The sequence below is a fragment of the Geotrypetes seraphini genome, chromosome 19 (genome assembly GCF_902459505.1).
Source record: "Geotrypetes seraphini chromosome 19, aGeoSer1.1, whole genome shotgun sequence".
Classification (NCBI taxonomy): domain Eukaryota; kingdom Metazoa; phylum Chordata; class Amphibia; order Gymnophiona; family Dermophiidae; genus Geotrypetes; species Geotrypetes seraphini.
This window is the reverse complement of record NC_047102.1, coordinates 29,108,051-29,116,422: the sequence shown is the minus strand read 5'-3', so window position 1 is coordinate 29,116,422 and position 8,372 is coordinate 29,108,051.

The window sequence follows — 8,372 nt, the reverse complement described above, 5'->3', positions numbered from 1 at the left end:
CATTAGCTCTATTAGCATACAATGAAAGCAGTGCATGCAAATAGATCTCATGCATATTCATTGGAGAAATCCTGAAAACCCGACTTGATTGTGGCCCTCGAGGAGGGACTTTGACACCCCTGTTGTAGATCATGCTGGCACCAGTGGCATAGTAACTGGGGTCAGGGGGACGGAGCGCCTCGGACGCCATCTTGATGGGGGGGCCCTGGCAACCATCCTCCTCTCCATCCCCCCACTACTGCATGCGCACCCCCCCTTCCCTTGTACCTCTTTAACGTTCCCAGCACAAGCAGCAACCCCAACCTGCTCCTTGTGCCGGCATCGTCTCTTTCCTCTGACATCACTTCCTGGACCCACACCTATGCATGATAGAAGGAAGAGCCGAAGCTGGCGCGAGCAGCAGGGCTGGAGTTGCTGCTTGCGCCATGAACGTTAGAGGTATGGAGGAAGGGGCACACGAGAGTGGCAGAAAGGGGCGGGGGAAGGGTGCCACCGCCCCCGGGCGCCCCTCGCCCTAGCTACGCTGCTGTCTGGCACCTAACTTTGGATGCCATTTCTTGAATCCTCTACTTAAAAAGTTCTGACCCAATAAAATGTCCTCCTGTTAGCTCCACACATAACTAATAACCTTTCTTCTTTGCACTGATGTTATTTGCATAAGATATCGATTAGAAGTCATTAGGATTACAAAATGTTAATTATGCCAATTAATTCATGATCTGTTTCTGCCCCGATCAGTGTGCCCCAAACACAGAAGGTTAGAGTAATAGTGAATCAGCCTTTGATTGTTCCCCAGGGATAGCTTGTACATATATATTGTGCTTTCTCACATTAAAAAGTCATTCGTTACTGCATGGAAAGTTTTAAAGCAAACACATCAGCAATGTTCTGACACTGCAAAACCTGCACTATTTGGAACAATAAAACGATGGCTCTAGTCATTCAATAGGTTTCTTCTGGCAGGAAATGCAAAGAGATTTGACCTTCAGCCATGAAAGACTGTGGAAAGCTCACTCCAAATTCCCTTATAATACAGTCACACCGGCATGTGCTCTGCAGTGATCCTTATTCTTTGCTACTGGGGTGACCCCATTTTATAACTCTCAAATAGTATGATGCTTATTAAACTCGTCTCATATCCCGCCAGGGTCATTATACTCAGGTCGCTTCACTGGCTCCCAGTCCATTTCTGCATACGATTCAAACTCCTCTTACTGGCGTTCAAGTGGACTTGCTCTGCAACTCCTCGGTATCTCTCCTCTTTTGTTACTCTCTCTACTCCCCTCCAGGTACTCAGTTCATCGAACAGGTCCCTCCTGTCGGTACCTTTCTCCTCTACTGCCAACTCCCATCTCCATCCCTTCTACCTCACTGTACCGCATGCCTGCCAGAACCTGCCTGGCTCGCTACGTCAGGCTCCATCTCTGGTGGTAATCAAAGCCAGACTAAAAGCCCACTTATTTGAACCTGTGTTGAAACACTGGCCCAACCAACACAGCTGTCTGTCATTCCCTTAATAGTCCCCTACCACCTTTTAGCCCCCTCTGTGTGTCTGTCATAATAAGATTGTAAGCTCTTCTGAGCAGGGACTGTCTCTTGCATATACAATGTACACCTGTACAATGTACAATGTGCACCTGGTAGTAATAGGGGTGATCATTGGTGAGAACATGAAGACTGCCAATCAAGTGGAGCAAGCTTCATCCAAGACAAGGCAAATCATAGGTTGCATACATAGGAGTTTCGTCAGCCATAAGCCTGAAGTCATTATGCCATTGTATAGATCCATGGTGAGGCCCCACCTGGAATACTGTGTGCAATTCTGGAGGCCGCATTACCGTAAGGATGTGCTGAGACTGGAGTCGGTCCAGAGAATGGCCACCCGGATAGTCTCGGGACTCAAGGATCTCCCGTACGAGGAACGGCTGGATATGTTGCAGCTGTATTCACTTGAGGAACGCAGAGAGAGGGGTGACATGATCGAGACATTCAAGTATCTCATGGGCTGCATCGAGGTGGAAGAAGATATCTTCTTTTTCAAGGGTCCCACGGCAACAAGGGGGCATCCGTGGAAAATCAGGGGCGGGAAACTGCACGGGGACACCAGGAAATTCTTTTTCACTGAAAGGGTGGTTGATCGCTGGAATAGTCTTCCACTTCAGGTTATTGAGGCCAGCAGCGTGCCTTATTTTAAGGCCAAATGGGATAGACACGTGGGATCTATTCACAGAGAAAGGTAGGGGAGGGTCATTAGGGTGGGCAGACTAGATGGGCCGTGGCCCTTATCTGCCGTCTATTTCTATGTTTCTATGTTACTATAGAAATAATAAATTGTTGAGAAAGAGATGGGGGAAGCCATTGCTCGTCCTGGATCGGTAGCATGGAATGTTGCTACTATTTAGAATTCCAGAATCTTATTATCCTTTGAGAGTCTGCTTGGAATTTTGATACTCTTTGGGGTTCTGGAATGTTTGGGGTTCTTGGGTTTTGGCCAGGTACTAGAGACTTGGATTGGCCACTGTGAGAACGGGCTACTGGGCTTGATGAACCATTGGTCTAACCCAGTAAGGCTATTCTTATGTTTTTAATTTACAGCACTTCAGTTCATGAAAGGACTGCGTTAACATTGTCCATTAACATGTAAATGTGATATTTTATAGGGGTGATGCATTTCTGTACATGTTAAAGTATGTGCAGAAAAGCATTCTCATTGATGCAGGTAGTAATACACCTAGCTACACCTCTTAGAGGGATAGTTACATTTTGGCTATGCTAATAGGTTATGGCAGGGGTAGGGAACTCCGGTCCTCGAGAGCCGTATTCCAGTCGGGTTTTCAGGATTTCCCCAATGAATATGCATTGAAAGTAGTGCATGCAAATAGATCTCTTGCATATTCATTGGGGAAATCTTGAAAACCCGACTGGAATACGGCTCTCAAGGATCGGGGTTCCCTACCCCTGGGTTATGGGCTATTTTGCAAACTTTCTATCTCATGACATAGATTTTATGTTAAGCAAGCTGGTTTACATAGGTTAACAGTGTAGGAATGTTTAATTTCTCACTTTGCCGTCACTTACTATGTTACTATCTAATATAATAAAACGGTAAGCCGCGCATGCGCACTTCCTAAGCGTGGGTCCGTTTTCTGTGAGCTGTAGCTAGCAAGTGCGCATGCGCGGCTCACCCCCTGCTCTCTCCGTCGTCTCCCGGCTCCAGCGGCGTCACAGTTTTCAAAGAGGCGCGTGATTGTTTCAACGCGGAAACAACAGCCGTTAAAGCTCCTGGCGCTGACTCCCGACGGTGGAGGAGAGGCAAGGTAGAAGAAGATTTCCGCCGCCCCCCCCTTCCCTTACCGCGGCCCCGACTGGCGATTTAAGCAGCGTGTCCTGCAGTCTTCACACGCTGCTTCGGCCCCTTCTACTACCCTGATTTGCTCCGGACATGCCAGAGTAAATCAGGCCAGTAGAAGGACCCGAAGCAGCGTGTGAAGACTGGTGGACACGCTGCTTGAATCGCCATGTGTACTCGGACCCGCAGGAAGGGGGGGCCGCCGGCAAAGGACTCGGGCCCACGTTTGTAGTCGCGACTATGGGAAGTGAAAGGGGGTAGAGGAAACAATAATGCTGCTGCACAGGGAACTGGTGTGGGGGGAGGGAAATGGAGGGGGAGGGAATGCTGCTTTGGACACACAGACAAAGGGAGGAAGGGAGACAGAAAGACAAGAAGAAAGACACAGGGGCAGGTGCACAGGGAACTGGTGTGGGGGGAGGGAAATGGAGGGGAAGGGAATGCTGCTTTGGACACACAGACAGAGGGAGGAAGGGAGACAGAAAGACAAGAAGAAAGACACAGGGGCAGGTGCACAGGGAACTGGTATGGGGGAGGGAATGCTGTTTTGGACAGACAGACAGAGGAAGGAAGGGAGACAGAAAGACAAGAAAGACACAGGTGCAGGGAGATATACAGAAAGACAAATAGACAAAGGGGGCCAGGGACAGAGACAGACAGAAAGAAAGACAGCGGGAGTCACGTCAGGAGGGGTGCGGGATGCCGCAGCGGGAACTTTTCCAATGGGTGCAACTGGGCAGCTGTCGGGAACCTCTGATCAGGGGCAGAGCAAGGTAACTGTATCATAGGGATAAGAAGGAGGAGGGGGGGAGAAAAAGGAAGGGACACCTACTGCTGGAGAGGGGGAGAAGGAAAGAGGTGCTGATGGACAGGGGGTGGGTGAAGAAAAAGGAACGGAGGCCTAATGTTGGACAGGGGGAGAAGGAAGGTGCTGCTGGACAGGGGGGAGCTAAAACAAAGGGAGAAGGGCTGCTGCTGCATAAGGAGAGCTGTGAAGGGGTGGTGGTGAACAGGGGAGGTAAAAGGAAGGGAGAATGGACAGGGGGAGCAGACAAGGGGTGTGATGGACAGCCAAGGAAAAAGAAAGACAGAAAGAAAGAAAGCGGCTAAGGAGAGAGAGAGAGAAAAAGAAATAAAGACAGACACACACACATATATTCTAGCACCTGTTAATGTAACGGGCTATAAGACTAGTGTTTTAATAAATACAAATGAGGAATGTTGAGAGATTCCAACAAGCAGCAGTGTCACTGTGTGTTAACTACTAGGGTTAGATCATACAGAGAACAGGTCTTAAGAGCGCTGGCGTAGTGTAGAGGGATCCCTGCTCTACTCGCTCCTTTTACACTCTTTATCCTTACGAAATTGGCTTTCATATTTGGTTTGTTATTATCAGGGGATATGATAGAGACTTACAGGATCATGAAGGGCATAGAGAGAGCAGAGAGGGACAGATTCTTCAAACTTTCAGAAAATAAAAAAACAAGAGGGCATTCGGAAAAGTTGAAAGGGGACAGATTCAAAACGAACGCTAGGAAGTTCTTTTTTACCCAACGTGTGGTGAACACCTGGAATGCGCTTCCAGAGGATGTTATAGGGCAGAGTTCAAGAAAGGATTGGACAATTTCCTGCTGGAAAAGGGGATAGAGGATTACTGCACAGGTCCTGGACCTGTTGGGCCGCCGCATGAGCGGACTGCTGGGCGCGATGGACCTCAGGTCTGACCCAGCGGAGGCATTGCTTATGTTCTTATGTTCAGGGACTCCTGATGCAGGCGCTTTAGGCGAAACACATTGTGTGCCGGGTCCCTGACTTGCCAGATGTTTTTATGATTGTTTGGCTGGTTTTATACATGTGCTTTATGATTAGTTGTTATTAAAGTGGCTTGAAGGCCAGGCTTGTTCTGCTCGCTTTCATTGGATCCTGCTGTTCCCTATGCAGAGGTGACTATCTCTATTGTTGCTTTTGACATATGCTAGGTTCGCCACTGGGTGCTTGTATGTCACTTCTTTTTACAGTATCAAAGGTGACGCATCAGAACTGTGGAAAACAAATTATTGTACTGATTAGATGAATTTTTTTTCCCTTAAATTTACAAGGGAGGGGGTAATTTTATTGTTACACATTGTATAAGGTATTGATTATATGATAGGGAAGGGGGGAGATAAGAGAGTATCATTGTACCATTGATGATTATTAAGTGATATATATATATATTGTTAATTTGTTTGAACATATTATCACACTTATTGTAAGTTTGAAAATGAATAAAGATTTACAAAAAAAAAAAAAGAACTGTGGAAAACAACGGCAAACCAATAATCCTGAGCTGACATTTGAGCGCAGGACAAATGTGCACCACTGTTTTGAGGCCTTCCCCTTTGCAATTTGCAAATTAAGAAACTCGCGCTCCCATGGGGTGATGGGGGGAATCCCCCCCCCCACACACACACACTACACTGAAAACTCCCGAACAGCAAAAAGAATGGGAGTTTCAGTGTACTGGGGGTTTCCCCTCATGGGAGCGTCAGCAGTTCTAAGTGTTGTCGGGAGGGGGGTGTTCCTCCCATGCCCCCCCCCCCTCACAGAATAAAATGGAAGGCCTTGAAGCGGTGGCATGCATTTCTCCTGCGCCTAAATATCAGCGTGGGGTTGTCAGCATGCTGTTGTCCTCCGCGCTTTGACGGTATACCATAAATTAGAGGCACAAGATTGGCTGATCCTGATCCTGCTGAGCATACTTATATCTGGGAGCATTTCCTCTTTGCAAATGGTAGACGCCTTGTTCGAGAAATTAGGTTCATTGCTTTTCCTGCTGTTGCCAATGTAAAAGATTTTTCAGCCTAAGTTTGGCTTACCAAGTTTCCCTTTGGGATAAGAGCTTTGGTAAGTTAATTTATGAAAACCTGCAAAGGGACCTAACGAAGCTGGAAGAGTGGGCCAAAAAGTGGCAGATGCGTTTTAATATAGAGAAATGCAAGGTCATGCATGTTGGGAAAAAGAACCCGATGTTCAGCTATACAATGGGGGGAACATTGCTAGATGTAAGTACCCTTGAAAGAGACCTGGGTGTGCTGGTGGATACAACAATGAAAGCATCAGCACAATGCGCGACAGCCTCAAAGAAAGCAAACAGAATGCTGGGTATCATCAAGAAGGGTATCACGACCAGGACAAAGGAAGTCATCATGCCACTGTACCGTGCAATGGTGCGCCCGCATCTGGAGTACTGTGTCCAGTATTGGTCGCCGTACCTCAAGAAGGACATAGCATTGCTTGAGGGGGTCCAGAGAAGAGCGACGAAAATGGTAAGAGGTATGGAAAACCTTTCATATACCGACAGGCTAGAACAGCTGGGGCTGTTCTCCCTGGAAAAGAGGAGACTTAGAGGAGACATGATACAAACTTTCAAGATCCTGAAAGGCATAGATAAGGTAGACAGGGACAGATTCTTCAGACTGTGGGGAACAACAAGTACAAGGGGGCACTCAGAGAAACTGAAAGGGGATAGGTTTAGAACCAATGCCAGGAAGTTCTTCTTCACCCAGAGAGTGGTGGACACATGGAACGCACTCCCGGAGGTTGTGGTGGGGCAGAAGACACTACAGGGATTCAAAGAAGGTTTGGATAAATTCTTGAAGGTAAAGGGGATTGAAGGATACAGATAGAAGTAAGGATAGGTTTTTTAGGGCAGGGAACACTTGACAGGTCATGGACCTGATGGGCCGCCGCGGGTGCGGACCGCTGGGTGCGATGGACCTCTGGTCTGATCCCGGTGAAGGCAACTTCTTATGTTCTTATGTTCTTAAGTTGATCTCCAGTTCCTATTCATACATTCACTTCAGGAAATGATTAAAAGCCTATCTCTTTAAGAAGAATTTTTAGTAACTCTGTTATATTTCCTCTTTTTTCTCTTTGAATTCCTTATATAGGGTTGTCATTTCACTGCATATGCGCAGTTTCAGGTTTTATTACAATTTTGATGTATCGCAATATCATTAATTCAAAGCGATTTACAATTAAAACAGGGTCTTAATTAACTAAAACCAATACAGATGGACATGACGTACCAATACATAAGGGAAGTAGCGAGAACTACAATAAGTATAGTAAAGGATACATAAAAGGAAAATACAAACGGAGGGTAAGAAATTTTAAAAGTATTGCTAAAAATATAATAGAAAATTAAGAACTTTTTTTAAAAAAATTTAATTCAATTTCTCAGAGCCTAAGACAGAGAACAAATGAGTTCTCTTTCTTGTAAACTGCGCCGAGCTATGAGGTTGTAGCGGTATATAAAATTATTGTTATGTTAATCTACAGGTTATAAGAGTGATCTACAAAAATAACATTTAAGATGAGGGGGAGAGTGTGGTGTAGTGGTTAATGCCCAGCCTCAGCACCCTGGGGTTGTGGGTTTGCTCCTTATGACCCTGGGCAAGTCACTTAATCCCCCCCATTACCCCAGGCACATTAGATAGATTGTGGGCCCACCGGGACAGGCAGGGAAAAATGCTTGAGTACCTGAATAAATTCATGTAAACCATTCTGAGCTCCCCTGGGAGAACAGTATAGAAAATTGAATGAATAAATAAATGATAATAGTTGTTGGCTATACTGGCATTTTAGAATTCAGCTGAATGGAAGGAAGCAAGACCCCCTCCTCCTGCCTTTGCAGGCATTTTAGGCAGCTTAGGGAGAGGGTTAGTTCTTTTGGTGCTATTGCTCCTTAGTAGGTGGCATTGAGGGGGATTCATGATCCCCTCACTACATTGCTTTAGGGGAAGAGGGAGGGTGGGGAAATAAGGAACACCAGTGGAGGGAAGGGGCTGAGTTGCAGGAGGATGGTTAGTTTGATCATTTAAAAGCATAAAGGAAGGGTACATAAGAACATAAGCAGTGCCTCTGCTGGGTCAGACCAGAAGTCCATCATGCCCAGCAGTCCCCTCACGCGGCGGCCCATCAGGTCCAGGACCTGTATAGTAACCCTTTATCTATACTCTTCTATCCCCTTTTCCTTCAG